General features: G+C 38.2%; 1 protein-coding gene across 10 annotated transcripts in view; it reads left to right on the plus strand.

The window, feature by feature from the left end:
* Nucleotides 1–8302, plus strand: part of SYT3 (synaptotagmin 3) — a 255817-nt gene extending 247515 nt beyond the window's left edge. For all 10 annotated transcript variants that reach the window (XM_077259819.1, XM_077259821.1, XM_077259822.1 and 7 more), the window contains one exon: nucleotides 5976–8302. The gene's annotated coding sequence lies outside the window, so the exon portion shown is untranslated. The remainder of the gene's footprint in view (nucleotides 1–5975) is intronic.
* The last annotated feature ends 11202 nt before the right edge of the window (nucleotides 8303–19504 follow it).

Genomic DNA, 19504 nt, shown 5'->3' on the forward strand with positions numbered 1-19504 from the left:
CACCTATTGTGAATGGTGGATTCTGTGTTTTCTACTGTATATAGAGGTGTTATCAGTCATTGTACAGGAGGAGGAGGTGAGCTGTGACATCACCTATTGTGAATGATGAATCCTGTGTTATCTACTGTATATAGAGGTGTTATCAGTCATTGTACAGGAGGAGGAGGTGAGCTGTGACATCACCTATTGTGAATGGTGGATCCTGTGTTATTCTTCTGTATATAGAGGTGTTATCAGTCATTGTACAGGAGGAGGAGGTGAGCTGTGACATCACCTATTGTGACTGGTGGATCCAGTGTTATCTACTGTATATAGAGGTGTTATCAGTCATTGTACAGGAGGAGGTGAGCTGTGACATCACCTATTGTAAATGGTGGATCCTGTGTTATCTACTGTATATAGAGGTGTTATCAGTCATTGTACAGGAGGAGGAGGTGAGCTGTGACATCACCTATTGTGAATGGTGGATCCTGTGTTATCTACTGTATATAGAGGGGTTATCAGTCATTGTACAGGAGGAGGAGGAGGTGAACTGTGACATCATCTATTGTGAATGGTGAATCCTGTGTGATCTACTGTATATAGAGGTGTTATAAGTCATTGTACAGTAGGATGTGAAGGTGAGCTGTAACATAACCTATAATGAAGGGTGGATCCCTTGCTATCTATGTATATAGTGCCGTATATACTTTTTATATGTGGAAAAAATAAACAAAATTGTCAAAAGATGAAAAATTTCAGAGAAATTTTGCCATTTGGCAATGCAGACCATGACCTTCTAATTAGATCAGACTAGATTCCGACTTTTCTAGCTGCCTCTCCAGCAGGAGTCATTCATTGTTGTACCCTTTTTAAAGACCATGCCCTGTTTCCACATCACCTGAACATTTGATTTTATGCCAGGGCTCGGTCTAATAACAGGCTCAAGTACAAGGAACCTTCTGGAAGTGCTATTTTCCTCGAGATTTTTTTTTGAGGTTTTGACTTGATCGGAAGATCTACCAAGTCTTCAAAGTGGTTTCCTGTTCTTCCAAGAACCTCCTGGCCCTAAGAACCTCATTTTTAAGGCACCTGACCCAGTGTTTCTACCCTGCCGATCAGACCCTGGTTCTTTTCCTGGTGTTCTTGGCTTCAATGACAGCTTCTTAGCCTTCACTTTTACATGTTTTGCTCCTCTGGATTTGGTTGTGGCTTTAATCTTGCTTCCGTAATTGATGTTTTGTTCTTAGATTTTCTTCAGTGACTTTTTTTTTGGAGTATATTGAGAACAAAGCGAAAAATTTGCTTGACAATAATTACACAAGTTATCAAAGTTACATATGTCTTTCATCCTTCGCAGAGGATGGAAATGCGTCGCGTTCCCGTTTTTTTCATAAGTAGGCTTTTTTTCTGCACATTTCTCTGAAATTCCTGATCTTTTGACAATTTTTTTTTCCGCATAAAATTATATATTTCTTATAACTGCAAACTAGTCCTTAGCAGCTTAGCTTATCTCCAGTAATACATGGGGGGATGGGGGGCATTCAGTTTTCTCAAGATTAGATTACTTTTCAGAGCCTGGTGTAAAGATAAAGCAAGCTTCCTGCAGATGTTGAAAGATTTAATCTCTGAGGATTGCAGAATTATGAATTCAGCTCCGGAGGATAATTTAGATTGAAATCAGTATGTGATGAGCATGCAGTTTATTAATGACACATACAGTAGAAATGAGTGAATCTGGAAAAACTTGAATTGGCAGATTCACTCAATTTTTGTCAAGTAAATTCGATTAAATGTGCATTATTAGTCTCAAGGGTCTTTAGAGACCACAGAGCAAAATAAACAGAGGTAAAAATAAAAAAAAATTACACTCACCCGGCTTTTATTTGTTCTGGGCATCACGGCTCTAGTCCTGTCTTCACTGGGCGGTCTTCAGCATAACTTGGCATCCCGCCATTTTTGGCCTCTTCCAGCACTGACAACCTTTGGTATTAGGGCACTAACGAGACTCCGTGAGTTCATGCCGATGGTGGGCTCTGAGAGATGCTAAAGATGGCCGGAAGGTGCAATCAAAAATGCGAAATGCAACCCAGTGAAGACAAGACAAAAAGAATAACAAGGATATAGTGGGACCGCTCAGTGGGACAGGTGAGGGCCAGTATAATATTTTATTGTTTTGAAACCTTCCTGGCCCTTAATAATCCAATAAAATTGTGTCCTGCCACCATCTTGCTGAATTCAGACGAAGCAAATTGCAAAAAAAATTGCATTTCAGGCCAATCGGAATTTTTGGGCAAAATTTGCTGCAAATTTTATTCTGCTGAAACCAATTTGCTCTGGATTTTGAAATGGTTGTATATTTTTGAAAGCACATTTTTAATACTCTTTTATGGGATTTTTCGTTAAAACATGTCCCTTTATGGACAGTTTTTAATTGGTAATTTGTATTTATTATTATTATTATTAGTAGTAGTAGTAGTAGTAATAATAGTACATTTGTTTTAATTATGTTACTTTTCTATTAATATTAATTAGTGTTTATTTTTTAATTTATTGTTGGAGCTAAAAATATATTTTTTGCAATTAGGTCTCATTCAAAATTTTGCCTCTACAGCCTCTAAAGGGGGTTTCACAAACTTATCATTAGGTTTCCACACACTTTACTTACTACTATAGGGGGTTTCGCCATCAGTTTTTGCCAATTTATCATTAGGTTCCCACACTTGACTTACAACTATAGGGAGTTTCGACAAGCATTTTAAAAAACCTTTGAACAAAAAATGATTTGCCCAAGGAGGAGAACCCTTTTAATTCCAGGAGGAACTTGAAAATTCTCCCCAAAGTCATGGGGATCTATTTTCTTAAGAAAAAGGTAATCTTCTTGGCAATTCCCTATGGTTTTCTACTTACCTGGTGATGACAACCGAGCAGCACTGAGCCTGAGCTACAAAAAAAATACTTTATTTTTCTTCATAAGAGTCCAAAAGCCATATTTTAATTTCCAATGAGCCGACGTGAATCTGAGCTTCCTCAGAGAAATCTTAAGGCAAATCTTCTTAATCAAGATTTATAAGAGCAGAATCTGTATGATGTAACATTTGACTAACCTCGTGATAAAGAATAATCCATTAGCCTCCAAATGAAATATATGAAGATGAATGCTCCAAATCACAACAGACATTTATCTGTGGAAGGCAAGTCACAAATACTTTGTATTTATCCCATTGATGATGAACTGGCTCGGGTTGCTATGGTAACCATAGCGCGAAATGCCTGTAAAGCTTACATACAGACGAATTACATTACATTATGTAATAAAAATGATACAGGCCTGGATCACAGAGGGAAAAAAAAAGATTTTCTGCTGTGCCGAGACACCACGCCAATAGCAGTCTGGAACATTCCCGTGTGCCTCCAATTTCACTTGGAGGCATATACGTTTTTTTTTTCTTTTCTGTCAGATTCTGTATATATATGACAAAAAAAATCATGAGATTCTCCTTCACATGCCACATTAATATTTCCCCTAGAAACGGTGTAACAGGAAAATATCAAGGACAGGCGAATCGATTAGATTCGCGTGAATCACCACCAAAAAATACCTGCCATCATTTTACACGTTGCTAAAGATTGCCAGAGAAGGGTCACATAACCTTGGGAGCAGTAAGGATAGACGGTTTGCATCTTTCGGGCATGATATCACATGGCCAATCAGTTGAAACTATCAAAGCCTGTATAAAAGCAGAGGCAAGGAATTCAGCAGCCGTTTTGTAGTTAAACTGTATAGTGAAAGGGCGTCACAGCTTAACACTGAATAAACATTACAGATAGTGTGTGACAGCGGTCACATGGCGTTGTTTTGAAGCTTGACCTCTGCAGCCATTCAATATTCCATCAAGAGTCCACTTGAGACTCTGCTGCACAAAATAATCACTGTTGACCACAGATATTAGTCTTTCACTGTTGCTTGCGTAGACTGTGTGGTCACCCACAATGTGGTTTGACATAGAATTTTAGTCTTTACATGTTAGTAGTTTTCTTTAATTGCACTTAGTTTCCGTCTGCAATCTTCATCCCGTCATTGTATCTCAGACCTCCTATAATACCATTTGTAGTATGATCCAAGTTTCAGATTAGGAGTATCTCTCTCAGTAAAATAGGCTGGATGTGAGGTCTGTATGTATCCGGGGTGTACTGTTTTTACTTGCTTTCTGCATTGTCTATGGCCTGTTTTCTCTGCCCTCCCTGAGATACACTTTCCCCTGTCCACTGGAAATTTGTGTACAACCTCCTTCCCTTTCCTCCTGCTATCTATAACACTGAAGGGAGGGATGGAGAGAGAAACCTGTCAGGAGCAAGACGTCTGGGGATTTGTAACAGTTTAGCAAAAGAACTCCGCTATAGAACTTACATACTCTGCAGCAGCAAAATGGTAGGACATCTTGTAATAAAGACTATTTGAAAAAAATCTTAATTTTGCATTTAAGAAGCAAACAAAACAATAAAAAAAGCTGAAAAGGAGAAATTTTTATAAAGGAGGATTATGTTGGAAAGTGCAATGCTGCAGTTTTTTTTCTTTTACTAGATTGCAGAAAATTTTGCATGTGTACCATGTTCATCAGTCTACAGGGGTTTCTACAGCTCTGGAAACAAACAGTCTTTTATTTACCTTGCAGAGATTACAAGTGATATTTTACTAGCAGAGTAGGGGCTTAGTCTATATATTTATGTATTTATTGGGCATAGGCTCGGTCTCGAAACTTGGTGACTTGATGGATGAACAATCTGTAGGAAGATCGATCGTGTGCAAGCCTAGATAGATCCACCAGGGTCTGCAATTATCTTGATAGCCTCAAGCCTTCAGGTTAGTGGTCTTCCTCTTAGCCTTGTTCCTTCTATTCTTCCGACCATGGTGTCCTTCTCCAGTGATTGCTCTCTTCACATGTGTCCAAAGTAGGCAAGTCATGGCTTGGTGATTCCAGTGAAATGTGTGGCTTGATTTGTTCCAAAATTTTTTTGCTCTTCTTGCCGTCCATCGTATTGATATTTGATATATCTTGATATTATTTAGCCATTGGGTTGCTGGTCTTCCTTTTTGCCTTGTTCCTTCTATTTTTTCGACCATGATGTCCTTCTCCAGTGATTGCTCTCTTCGTGTGATGTGTCGTATGAAGTCGTAGCTTGGTGATCCTTGCTTCAAGTAACAAGTATGGCTTGATTTGTTGCCAAATTGATTTGTTTGTTCTTCTTGACGTGTCTAATAGTCTTCTACACTATATGAAACTCCAGAAAAACAGCAGCACTGCCTAAAAGGGTACAAATCTCTCCCAAGCAAACTGGTCTCCTCTATAGATAAAATGGTGTAGGAAGAGAGGCTGAAGACAATTATCTTAGAGCCAGAAATAGGTTGTGTCTCAGATGTCCATGTGCCATCCATGGTATTGATATTTGATGTATGTTGATATTATTTAGCCATCAGGTTGCTGGTCTTCCTTTTCGCCTTGTTCCTTCTATTTGTCCGACCATGGTGTCCTTCTTCAGTGAGTGCTCTCTTCGTGTGATGTGTCGTATGAAGTCGTAGCTTGGTGATCCTTGCTTCGAGTGACACGTCTGGCTTGATTTGTTGCCAAATTGATTTGTTTGCTCTTCTTAACATGTCAAATAGTCTTCAACACTATATAAAACTCCAGAAAAACAGCAACACTGCTTAAAAGGGTACAAATCTCTCCCAAGGAAACTGGTCTCCTATATACTGTAGATAAAATGGTGTGGGAAGAGGGCTGAAGACAATTATCTTAAAGCCAGAAATAGGTTGTGTCTCAGATGTAAGAATGGGACAATTGGTAGCACAAACATTGTATAATAAATGCTTACATATAATAATTGGATGACATAATTTTATGTACCACCAAAAATTTGGGTTAATAAGCCCTTTGTTCATTGATATGAAACTGTTTAATGTGTGCAATTCTTACCAATGTTGTCTTGCTTTCCAGGTATTTGAGCTTCGGGCCTTGCTCTGTTTCCTCTTCATCTCACCTTTTTATTGAGGAGGGCATCCATGAATGACAAAAAGGAAGACAAGGCTGTGAACAAATGTAGATTTATTTAAAGCCATAGAGTAATCATGCACATTTTGGATGAAACCTAAACGAGCCATGGTGAACTCTTACAGGCCTTTCCACCATGGATTGGGTTAATGGATGTTGCCTGACTTGCCACTCCTCATTTCAAACTCCAGCAATGCACTAAACAGAGCATGGATGATAAAGAAGAGACGAACAGTACAGCACTAAATCTTTACAACAAAGTAGCATTATGTCCGAGTGATCTGCATGTAAAGGAAAAGTCTCTATTCTCAGCGTCATTTTGCTCCCTGGGTTGGAGGACATAGTGCTTGACTGCCAAAGCAATTGCCGCTATGGTCTTTCAAGTCATTTCATAGCTCGGTAACAAATGCTTGTCTTGTTTTTTTTTGAGTGTCTCCACAAGAACGCCACTGATCACGTAGAAAAAGTTGTTGAAAAGTAAAAAAAAAAAATCCACACAAAATAAACTTCATGATGATCGTTGTGTACCACACTTTTAATTTACCATCGTGAGACCGGTTGTTTTGGTAAAACAGTTGTTGGACCATGGACTCCCAAGAGAACTTTGTAGTCTCTTGCCATGAGATGTAAGCACTTTTCTGTCGACTGTCTTTCTATTGATTTATGTAATAATGTAAATTCTGTGTGTGTGAGGCTGATAATGCCAAATTGAGTGGTATTTGATGGTTTTTCCATCCGTGTAAGTTTACCATTGGTATTATGATGAGCGAGACTTCAGAATATGGTTAGCTGTCCTACGTTTGACCATGATCTCGATTGTCTGAAGGGTTCGTCTTCCAGCCCTGACATGGATCCAAGGGTTTTGATGATTGTTGTCCAGTGCACGATTATGGTTTGTATAGAAGATGTGGTATTACTGACCTTTAGAATTGATCAAAAAAACCTTATTCTTTTACTAAAATGAATGCCAGCTAAATGCCACTAGATCTTCTCCTAAACATTGTGGCCTACTAATCAACATTGTGCCTAATGGCTTTGAAGATAAATGTATTATTGATATTTTTTTTTTTAAGAAACAGATATTATTCTAACTATACTACTAAAATATGAAGAGATATATATTCCCAAACATATATCTATATGTATTCTTAAAATGATGAAGAGTACACATGGTCATTCAAGAACCACGAGAAACAAAATTGGATATGGTAAATCCATCCATCCATGTGTGTAATGGTGACCAATGTATATTAATTCTGCACCTGACTCTGTTCTTGTTTCAATACATCTTCAGTCCTACAAAAGTATATTTCTTGATAATGTCTTAACGTTGCCATTGTTTATCGGAGGATGTGCAATATCCACCTGTCGATTAAAATCATCTTGATGTCTTCATTATTTCTTACATGTTGACCACTTGGCCAGATGTTTGGATTTCGAGTGACCTTAACCCATCGATCTACTTCAAAATGTTTTTTTTTTTTTCAAGTACATTTATGTATTCGAAAGATATTTAAAGTGAATATCCATCTTTTAATATTATTTTTTTTTTCTACCAAAATAGTTGAAAAATTGCGTTCCGAAATTCTTTTTAAGTATACGATGATAACAAAAGGTTGAAATTCACTTAAAAGATAGAGGTGTGAAAACCTAAGTGTTAAGGATGAAAGGGGAAAATTTGAAGGGTCACGTGTACATGTCATATCATCTTGATACGAGCAAAAATACAAAATGTGAAATTTTGAATTTCATGATGAGATTCTTTGTATGAGGTTTAGTCTTATAGAGATGGGCTTTCCGTTTTGGCTTCTTTCAAAATGGGGTACAAAAGAGCTTGACTTATGCAATATGTTCCTCTTGAGACACCTTTCTTTCAGTGCCAGCACTTTTCCTCAAAAATTTCTCTACATTAATTGGATTCACTAAGGATTGCATGGATTTCATAGCATGCTGTAAAAAAAAAAAAAAAAAATGAATTGCAAGAGGAACAGAACTGCTACTTGGGGGTGTGATTACCCAATTTATTTGAATTAATAAGAGGGGTAAAAATTAGCAAAATAGAATAAAATAAAGCTGACTCATACAAAATTGAACCATGAAAAATCTAAACCAAATGCACGTGTGTAATTTGTTGGGAAAAAAAAACACAAAAAAACATTTGTCTGTTTATAGTGTGTGAGAAAATGTTCATTTCTGAGCAGTCGTTGACTGTAAAGCCATACCAAACAATATAAAAATACAAAAAAAGGAATAAAATGAAGATGTGAAATTCAGTGTATCGTGTTTATTGTATGTCAGTTGTCTAGTTCTGGGGTTATATGATATTCTAAATTTCAGCTTACGGCGGTCTGAAACACAAATTATTTTTCATCCTAAATACCTCTCTATTTAATGCCATAATCAAATATAAATTGTAATATGCTTGAATTAAAAATTCACAACCATTCTATTTTATTTTTTTACTACTTCCTATTTGATGATGCTTTGTTTGAGAATCCCAGTACAACATGCTGGGATACTCAAAGGAAGGGTCGCCAGGGGGTCAGTGACCCCATTATAGGGGCTAGGCTAGTTCTTGCTCTACTGTAGAAGCATCATTTGTCAATTCTGATGGATGCTCAGTAGATTCTTGTCACTGTGCAATATGCATAATGACAGTGCGCTTCCTCGCCAACTCTGATTAGAAGTGACATGACAAGCAAGTTGGAGAGCGCACTGTCAGTGTGCATTGTAAAAAGAATAGTCAGCATGCAAAGACCAGCGCTGCCCCTGTAAGTGTTCTCTCCTGCAGAGAAGGTGCTGGTCTCTGCACACTGGGTACTACAACACTCACAGACAGTGAGCTCTCATGTCAGCTTATTCCCTTTAAAGGAAACCTGTCTATTGATTTATGCTGCCCAAACAGTGAGCAGCATGATTCAGAGCCCGGCTGCCCAATTGCAGACAGGTGTATATACCCCTGTCTGAAAAACTCCAGTGTTTCAGAAAAAAATATACTTAAAAGAGCTTACTGGGAACCATTGGAAAAGGTTCAGCGCTGCCCACTGCTAGAGCTCCGCCCACTGCTAGCTTCTCCTTGTGCTGCTAGGTGATTGACAGGTCTCTCCTATGTATTTACTTAGGGAGTGATCTGTAAATCACCTAGACCTGTGCTAGGAGAAGCCAACCAGGGGGCAGAGTCAGACCGGTTTGGTCTCTGCCTTTGGACTGGTTTGGTCTCTAGCTATAGTTATTTGTGCAGAAGTTATTCTCCGCACAGTTAATATCCTTTATTAAGCTATGGGGTCTTCCCAGAACACAGAGTATAATAAATGTAATATGTAAAAAAATTAAAAAATCCTTATACTCACCTCACAGCTCATCTCTCTGTCCCCTCCGCTACTCACCACCACTTATACGGTCCTTGTCATATTTTGATCCTCCACCATTCGTGCTGAATTCTCCAGAACTCTCATGCTGCATTAGACTTCTATCTTTCATGAGACTCGGAAAATTCGACACAAGCGCTTGGGAAGTCACGGCTTTAGGATATGAGCTGTTATCTTCCTATGTCCATGTACAAAAACCTCTAGACCCCCTGAAAGTCAGAAGTTCCGACACAGCTTGAGATGCCTGAAGATTCCAGCGTGAGCGACAGAGGATCAGAAGATGCCTCGAAGACCAGACTAGTGACATCAAGTAATGGAGAGGTCGGAGAGGTGAATGGTAATACGAGTATAAAGGTTTTTTACTTTTTTGATTAAAAGTTCCAAACAATGCTGAATATGCACTATAGGTAATAACTAAAAATTAGCATTTTGGCCGTTGCTGTTTTTTTGTAGAATTCAATTCTACTCGAACTTATTACAGTAGATTTAGTAAACATTTTACATTAAGTGACGTTTTTATTTTATTTTTTAACACTTTTCAAGTTCATTTAAGTAAGCCCTAAGTAAACATTTCCATTTATTTCATATTTTATGAGTTACTTGGCCATTGAAGGACTTTAAAAGTAATGTTTTGCCTTCATGTTTGGAGTTAGGATAATACATCTCTCAGGTACAGATCTCTTGCCATCTGCCGAAGGTTTCTGTGTAGGATTTTGTTTCGTTTTGCTGCTCTTTTTTATCCTAATGTTTTGCTCTTTATATTACCCTTATTTTTTGCTTTTCTGGTTGGAAAATACTGTCCATGTATTGTTTGATTAAGAAAAAGGAGCCAAATGTGGTTTATCTGCGCTGCTGGTAGGCAATCAAGATCCAAATGGAAGTATAATAAAGGATTTTTCATTTCATTTTTTTTGTCAACCAGTTTCAAACCAATTCCAGACTTCTTCCTCTGGACAAAAACCATAGATACGGTCTGGAATGACTCTAAACCACATTTGGCTCCTTTTTTCACCCTTTTTCCCGTGGAACTGTAGCAGCTTTTTTCATGATTGTGTGTCACACAACTTTATCAGGTTAGCATAATTTTAATTGGCATAATTGTTATTCTCAGATAAGACCCAATTTGCCCTTTTTTGCTTCTAGCTTTGACATCTACAGTGGGGAAAATAAGTATTTGATCCATTGCCGATTTTGCAAGTTTTCCCACCTACAAAGAATGGAGAGGTCTGTGATTTTTATCGTAGATGCACTTCAACTGTGAGAGACATAATCTAAAAATAAAAACCAGAAAATCACATTTTATGATTTTTACATAATTATATTACATTTTATTGCATGAAATAAGTATTTGATCATCTACCAACCAGCAAGAATTCTGCCTCTCACAGACCTGTTAGTTTATAATTAAGAAGCCTCCTATCCTACACTCGTTACCTGAAATAATTGCACCTGTATGAACTCATTACCTATATGAAAGAAACCAATCCAAACACTCAATCACACTCCAACCTCTCCACCATGGCCAAAGCCAAAGAGCTGTCTAAGGACACCAGGGACAAAATTGTAGACCTGCACAAGGCTGGGATGGGCTACAAAACAATAGGCAAGCAGCTTGGCGAGAAGGCAACTACTGTTGGTGCAATTATTAGAAAATGGAAGAAACACAAGATGACTGACAATCTTCTTCATTCTGGGGCTCCATGCAAAATCTCTCCACATGAGGTAAATATGATTCAGAGAAAGGTCAGGAATTAGCCCAGAACTACACGGGGAACCTGGTCAATGATCTGAAGAGAGATGAGACCACTGTCTTAAGCATTACCATTAGTAACGCACTAAGCAATCATGGATTAAAGTCCTGTAGGGAACACAAGGTCACCATGCTCACACCAAAACATGTCCAGATTCATTTGAAGTTCACCAATGAGCATCTGGATGATCCTGAGGAGGCATAGGACAAAGTCATGTGGTCAGATGAAACCAAAATAGAACTTTTTGGCATTAACATCACTTGCCGTGTTTGGAAAAGGATGAGTACAACCCCAAGAACACCATCCCAACCATGTAACATGGTGGGGGAAACATCATACTTTGGGCAGTAAGAGCATTGAAGATGGGTCGTGGCTGGGTCTTCCAGCATGACAATGACCCGAAACACACAGCCAGGGCAACTAAGTGGCTCCATAAGAAGCATTTCAAGGTCGTGGAGTGGTCTAGCCTGTTTCCAGACCTGAACCCAATAGAAAATCTTTGGAGGGAGCTGAAACTTAGTGTTGCAAGCGACAGTCCCGAAACCTGAAAGATCTGGAGAAGATCTTATGGAGGAGGGGGCCAAAATCCCTGCTGCAGTGTGTGCAAACTGGGTCAAGAACTACAGGATACGTCTGACCTCTGTAATAGCAAAGAAAGGTTTCTGGACCAAATATTAAGTTCTGTTTTTCTATTGTATCAAATATTTATTTCATGCAATAAAATGCAAATTAATTATGTGAAAATCCTACAATGTGATTTTCTGCTTTTTATTTCTAGATTCTATCTCTCACAGGTGAAGTGTACCTACGATAAAAATTGCAGACTGTCCATTCTTTGTAGGTGGGGAAACTTGCAAAATCGTCAGCTTATCAAATACTTATTCTCCCCACTGTAGATACTGTATATGGTATGTTGTCTTTGTCTGCAAAATATCAAAAATAGACCTGAGAGAAATTCCAGTAATTGATGAAATGAAACCAGGTCCACGCAGTTTACTGTCAAAAGCAACGCCGTAGCTTAAGTTTCTGACGAGAGAGCGGTGACAGGTGAGATGACATTTGACTGCAGGCTGGAAATTATAACTTTATGTTACCCACTGAATTACGGTAAAGTAAGCACAGGAACATCCAGCAAACATTACAGGATGCCCTGGGGTAAATGTTACAAAGCAAAGAACGTTATTAACCACACTGCTTATATTTAGTTAAGAAGCAAGGAAAAGTTTAAAGAGAAAGTTAAGAGACCAGGAAAAAAAGAGAAAAAATAGATTAAAAAATTATAACTTTATTGGTATTAAAAAAAAGTTAAAATAAGGTAAAAGAGGGAAAAACAACCAGTGAAAAAGCAAAAGTTATACACAAGGGACAGAGGCAAATATTAGTGAATATGCATGAATGATAACAGCAAAATGAATAGAGACATCATAGATTATCCTATTAGAAAGTGCAGATATGCGTAGTGATAAAAAGAAATATAATGATGTCTGTAAAACATACACGTGGTAAATTGCTGAAAAAGCATGTAAGGTTAATGTAGGGCAAGCATATACAGGTACGTATTGTATTGGCATTAGAAAGAGGGGGCAATTAAAGTGCACGTGCAATGGTGCCTAGGAAGTATCCAACAGCAGAAAACAGCTAAATCAGAAGAATAAAATATCATATAGATGACAATGGTAGTAGGTAAGGGTAAATTTTTATTAGGATGACCTACTGCGGTTGGGAGCAATGATGTAAATATTAAATGATACGATAAGAGTGAGGATTGTCCCTTAGATGCTTCCACTCCGACGCGCGTTTTGGCATCTGCCTTCGATCACGCTATTTGGAGTGGAATTGTGTCGAGGAAGAAAATAATCTGATCTCTGAATCACAGCAGAATGTCGCTGTCAGTTCAAAGAAGTATATAGAGGCTCGAGATGAGCCAATTTCTAGAAGTTTATTTCAATTTGGTCCAAAAATTTAATTCCAACTGAATTAACGCCTCCAATTGTCCCCCTCTGAAAACAACATGTTTGACATTCTGGATCCGACCTCTTTTTTTAAGATAAACACAGCTTTAATAATGTCAAAACCTGTAAATATGGTGGTGTGGTGTTTAAATACTATTAGTTTGATGCAGAAAAATACGCAATATTCGGTGCAGCAAAATAAAAAAAGATGCCAAAAACAAGCGCAGTGGCACTCACACTAATGTGTCACAGACTAAATTAGAATCAACTGTGATATTTGTAGTGTTTAAATGTTAGCTTGTCTAAATCAAATGCAATATTGGGTGCAGCAACAGAAAAACAATGTACAGGTTTCCCCTTCCTATTCTTCTCCCTTGTTTATATTTGAAAAATGAAATAAAAAATTTCAGAAAAGAAAAATGAGCGCTGCGATACTCATACTAACGTGTCACAGTGTAAATTAGAATTAATGCTTCTGTCTGTGGTGCTTCAATGTTAGTATGTTTGACTATGAAATTTTATTTTTGATATTCTGTCTCTCAATGGTAAAATTAACCTACCCTTAAAATTATAGACTGTTCTGTTCATGTCTTTGTCAGTGGGCAAACTTACAAAATCAGCAAGGGATCAAATACTTATTTTCCCCATTATATATTTTTTTTGCTGAATTGCATGTGAATTGACCTAAAATTTTTGAGAATAGTATAAATATTAAAATTAAAAAATATACGCAGTACAGACCAAAAGTTTGGACACACCTTCTCATTTAAAGATTTTTCTGTATTTTCATGACTATGAAAATTGTACATTCACACTGAAGGCATCAAAACTATGAATTAACACATGTGGAATTATATACGTAACAAAAAAGTGTGAAACAACTGAAAATATGTCTTATATTCTAGGTTCTTCAAAGTAGCCACCTTTTGCTTTGATGACTGCTTTGCACACTCTTGGCATTCTATTGATGAGCTTCAAGAGGTAGTCACCGGGAATGGTTTTCACTTCAGATAAGTGGGATTTCTTGCCTTATAAATGATGTTGGGGCCATCAGTTGTGTTGTGCAGAAGTCTGGTGGATACACAGCTGATAGTTCTACTGAATAGACTGTTAGAATTTGCATTATGGTAAGAAAAAAGCAGCTAAGTAAAGAAAAACGAGTGGCCATCATTTTATTAAGAAATGAAGGTCAGTCAGTCCGAAAAATTGGGAAAACTTTGAAAGTGTCCCCAAGTGCAGTGGCAAAAACCAACAAGCACTACAAAGAAACTGGCTCACATGAGGACCGCCCCAGGAAAGGAAGACCAAGAGTCACCTCTGCTTCTGAGGATAAGTTTAACTGAGTCACCAGACTCAGAAATCGCAGGTTAACAGCAGCTCAGATTAGAGACCAGGTCAATGCCACACAGAGTTCTAGCAGCAGACACATCTCTACAACAACTGTTAAGAGGAGACTTTGTGCAGCAGACCTTCATGATAAAATAGCTGCTAGGAAACCACTGCTAAGGACAGGCAACGAGCAGAAGAGACTTGTTTGGGCTAAAGAACACAAGGAATGGACATTAGACCAGTGGAAATCTGTCCTTTGGTTTGATGCTTACAAATTTGAGATCTTTGGTTGCAACCACCGTGTCTTTGTGCGACGCAGAAAAGGTGAACGGATGGACTCTACATGCCTGGTTCCCACCGTGAAGCATGGAGGAGGTATGATGGTGTGGGGTGATTTGCTGGTGACACTGTTGGGGATTTATAAAAAAAATGAAGGCATACTGAACCAGCATGGCTACCAGAGCATCTTGCAGCGGCATGCTATTCCATCCAGTTTGCGTTTAGTTGGACCATCATTTATTTTTCAACGAGACAATGACCCCAAACACACCTCCAGGCTGTGTAAGGGCTATTTGACCAAGAAGGAGAGTGATGGGGTGCTACACCAGATGACCTGGCCTCCACAGTCACCAGACCTGAACTCAATCGAGATGGTTTGGGGTGAGCTGGATCACAGATTGAAGGCAAAAGGGCCAACAAGTGCTAAGCATCTCTGGGAACTCCTTCAAGATTGTTGGAAGACCATTCCCGATGACTACCTCTTGAAGCTCATCAAGAGAATGCCAAGAATGTGCAAAGCAGTCATCAAAGCAAAAGGTGGCTACATTGAAGAACCTAAAGTATAAGACATAATTTCAGTTGTTTCACACTTTTTGTTAAGTATATAATTCCACATGTGTTAATTCATAGTTTTGATGCCTTCGGTGTGAATGTACAATTTTCATAGTCATGAAAATACAGAAAAATCTTTAAATGAGAAGGTGTGTCCAAACTTTTGGTCTGTACTGTATATTTTTTTTATTCCTTTAGCAAATAATTATATTGTATATATATATATATATAGAGAGAGAGAGAGAGAGAGAGAGAGAGAGAGAGAGAGAGGCTTTTGCTTGCTTTTTTATGCTTTTGCATGTTTGGGATCAGGGTGTCATTTATTCACCTTATCGGTGTGCAGATAAAGCATCACTGTACTCTTTGTACATTCCCTACTTCTCCCTTGATATCCCATTTCTCATTCCTCCATCTGTCTTTCTTACCAGTTTACTAAATAACACCCTTTTCATTTCCATATAAATTCAGGTGAGAACAGTTAATTAGTGTGCGTTTTGCCCAGGTGTCTTGGTTAAAAGATCAGACTAAGGATATTACATTGTTCATTTTTCTTGGTTTAATCTAAAAGGTAATTGTAATGCTGCTGCAGTGCAGTATAGCACAACCTCCACCAGGGGATGCTGTTGAGGGAAGAGAGGCTGCACACACAGCATAACACCACTGAGCAGCAGCACAAGCGCCACCAAGTGGCAAAAGAGTGGTCAGACTAGCTGAGTCAGAAACAGTCAGGACAAGAAGTACCAGAGGTCACAGCAATACACGTGGTCAAATACAAACCAGAAGTCAGAGCCAAATGGGAACAGATATAACCAAGACGAGAGACAGTAAAGCTGGTCCGAAGCCAAGCCGGGTCACATACCAAGGGGTCCAAGAACAGGGAGCGAACACTAAGACAAAGTGGGAAGGCAGGAAAGAGAAGTCATGGGCAGAGTACATGGGCAGAAGACAAACACGGTATCAAGAGGTCAGTTCCTCTATCCTGGAAGCATGAACTATCACTGACACAGGTCTGCAGGCACAGCAGACTGAAATAGTCACACCAAAGCCAAAATGAGGCAGAGAAGGTTAACCTCCGCATGACCAGACTGGGGAGAGAATAACGTGAAACACATCCCGGCCTGAATCATGACAATAAGCAAGGATTCCCATTGTGGAAATAATCAATTTTTTTTTATTTTATTTCTCATCCTTCTCCTGACCTTTTATATTAGAAAAATATTCCTACTTATAGAGTAGTTGATGCAAAAAGGACAAACCCTCTAAAATGGTTACTGCTTTTTCAACAAAGATGGCATAAATAAATATAGTGGAGAATTAATTGGTTCAAGATGAATTGAATTTGTCTTGAATTTTGATCTGTTGCTTGTAAATTCAGCAAAATGGCATTCTTTTTTTTCTACTTATGAAATCTATAAAAAAGTATCAGAGTGAGAGAAAGTCAAAAAGGTCATGTTTCGACTTTCTAGTAAGTGCTGGATTCACAGCTGCACTGCTTAGTGATGCAAAGTAATGTTCTCTATGCTGTCGTTGCTTCTGGACATCTGTATGTCTGTGTGTGAAGTATACACCCACTAGCTCAGAGACAATGGAAAATGGTGGATTGAACCGGCAGAGGGAAACGTTGGTGAAAGAAGCAGCATAAAAATTATTGAAATGGCTAGTTATTCTTTATGTGCTCATGTGTACAGAATTGCTGCTTTTTTCAAATCCTTTTTCTTTCCTTTGAATTTAAAGAAGTGAACTTGGAAGAGTGAGAAGTAGGCCGGTGTATAGAAATACATGCTGCCGCACGCTCCGATCCCGAGTGCCGGCAGCAGTGGCGGGTAGGGTATTGATGCGAGACTCATGATAGCTTCTTGCATTGCACACGCACGTGTGACCCCGGCTGTACTCTGTCACTCACCAATAATACCAATTAATACCTTTGAAATTCCGTATGTTGCATATAAGACAAGAGGCTCACTAAGACACTGAAGATTTCTACCCAAAGTATTGTTCTTGTATTTATTATCTAAAAGCCTGAGGCTCACTCTTGAGCCATGCTGACTTGATGGATGAACACTCTGTAAGAAGATCGATCTTGTGCAAGCCTAGATAGGTCCACCAAGTTCTTCTCCGCCTTGATTGTAACAAGCCATTGAGTTGCTCGTCTTCCTCTTCACCTTGTACCTCCTATTCTTCTGTCCATGAAGTCCTTCTCCAGTGATTTCTCTCTTCGTATGTATCCAAAGTAGGCAAGTCTAGCTTGGTGATCTTTCTTCCAGTGACATGTCTTGCTTGATTTGTTCCAAGATTGATTTTCTTCTTCTTGCCATCCATGGTACCAATAACATCCTTCTCCAGCACCACATTTCGAAGGCATTGATTCGTCTTCTGTCTTGTTTCTTCATTGTCCAGGTTTCATATTACCACAAAAAAGACCAAACTACATCGAGAGAGACACAACAAGTGAATTGGAGATTAGGGAAAATTATGGCAAATGCTTGGCCACCTGTCAAAAACTACAGAGGATGTACCCAGTAGTAAAAGAAAGTAAACCAAGTGGGAAAGAAATATTTTGGGGAGTGAAAAGAGAAGAGTGGTAATTTTTAGTATATTTGGAAAGATTTGTGATTTTAGCTTTGTATGTTACCTAGCCACCAAAGTGATTGTTAACTAAATTTTAAAACACTTATTTTTAGCTGACTTTGCTTTATACAATTTTATCCTTTATTTGCATCCATTGCAAAATGTAAAACAAAATGTACTTTAGTCCCACTGCCTGGTAAATAAGAAATGAGCAGCAAAACCAGAAATTTAATTTTGATAGTTAATAGAGGAAAAAAAAAATCAAATCCTCTAATGTAAATACCAAAAAAGTCAGGCAAACTTTGTTAAACTTCTCCAAAGTTTTTAAGTGGATTTTAACTGTGAAATGTAAAAGTTAATTGTTCTGAGTTGCAATGAAAGTCATTTTTATGTTGTAAAATTGTAAAACTCGGCAGATTTAAAAGTCTCTTTCTTAAATGCAGCCATTTTTTCATTTGCATTGTAAATCTAGTGTAAAAGATTCCAATAAAAACCCGGAATTAAATGCAAATTAATTCAAAGTAATAGAAATTGAGGCCAGAAAAGTTTTTTTTTTACTGAAATAGCCTTCGTTAGGTGCAGTAAACCATATCTCCTGATAATTCCATTAGTTGTACCATAGTTTTAGTATGTCTTTCATTCTGTTTTCAGATTCTGATTTTCATTTTCTCTCCATTTGCTTTGTTGATGTATGTTCCTGCGTAAACAGTGCAGAACATTTTGGCCGGTCTATCCCAAAATATGCAAAATTCTTAATTGAATCGTGCAAGGGCTGTTGATCAGCGGAGTCGCTCCGAGGCGCCCCTTCCAAAGTCTGAGAAGCAGCTTTCAATCTTGTATTCCCCGGCACAAATCTCCACGATGCGTTTTAAATATTACATTTTATTTTTCTGCAGTGGAGAATGAAAATTGCTGTTTAGAAGCCGGGACAGAAGTAAGCATGAGATGGAAATTTCAATTTAAACAGTATTAGTCATGCTCTGTGTGTGCTGGTCCTCTTTAATTCTGTTCTGTGGGATAAATAAGCCAAAGGCATTAGTTGCTTAAGAATTTCATACAAAAGCCATTTGCAAGCCAGAGTCAATATGAAAACCACGTTTTTTTTTATAAAGACCAAGTTTGTAATATAAATATGGGAGCTACAGGTTGTGACACTTTTTTAGAAGTTTTAAGGGAATCTGTCACCAGATTTTTGAACCATGAACCAGAGCTGAGAATGCTAACCCCATCCACACCACAGCTTTCTGTGTACATTGTCTATTGAAAGTAAGCTAATCAGGGGAACATATAAAAACTTCCAGAGAATCTACCTTACTCCACCGCCAGTGGGGAGCATGCATCACTTCCCACCTCAAAAGTGACATCAGGATTACTAAAGTAAGCATACCCTCATGTTCATATCACAAAGTGTATCAAAAAGCAACATAGATGCCTCGTCTTACCCTTCTGGTTCCATTAGTTGCCACCCAATGTTAACACCGGTCTGTATGTCTCTCTAAACTAACGAAAAATCTCTTGAGCTGTGAAACATGTTATATGGCTTGAGACCACCACAATAAAAATTATTCTCCTTCAATATAACGATCGGAATGTTTTCCAATCCATTCTTCTGTATCAATTGTGCCCCAGAATGTTTCCTTGCCTTAATAAGGTCAAACCCAAAAAATGGCCATAGC

This window comes from Ranitomeya variabilis, chromosome 4 (assembly GCF_051348905.1).
Source record: "Ranitomeya variabilis isolate aRanVar5 chromosome 4, aRanVar5.hap1, whole genome shotgun sequence".
NCBI classification, from domain to species: domain Eukaryota; kingdom Metazoa; phylum Chordata; class Amphibia; order Anura; family Dendrobatidae; genus Ranitomeya; species Ranitomeya variabilis.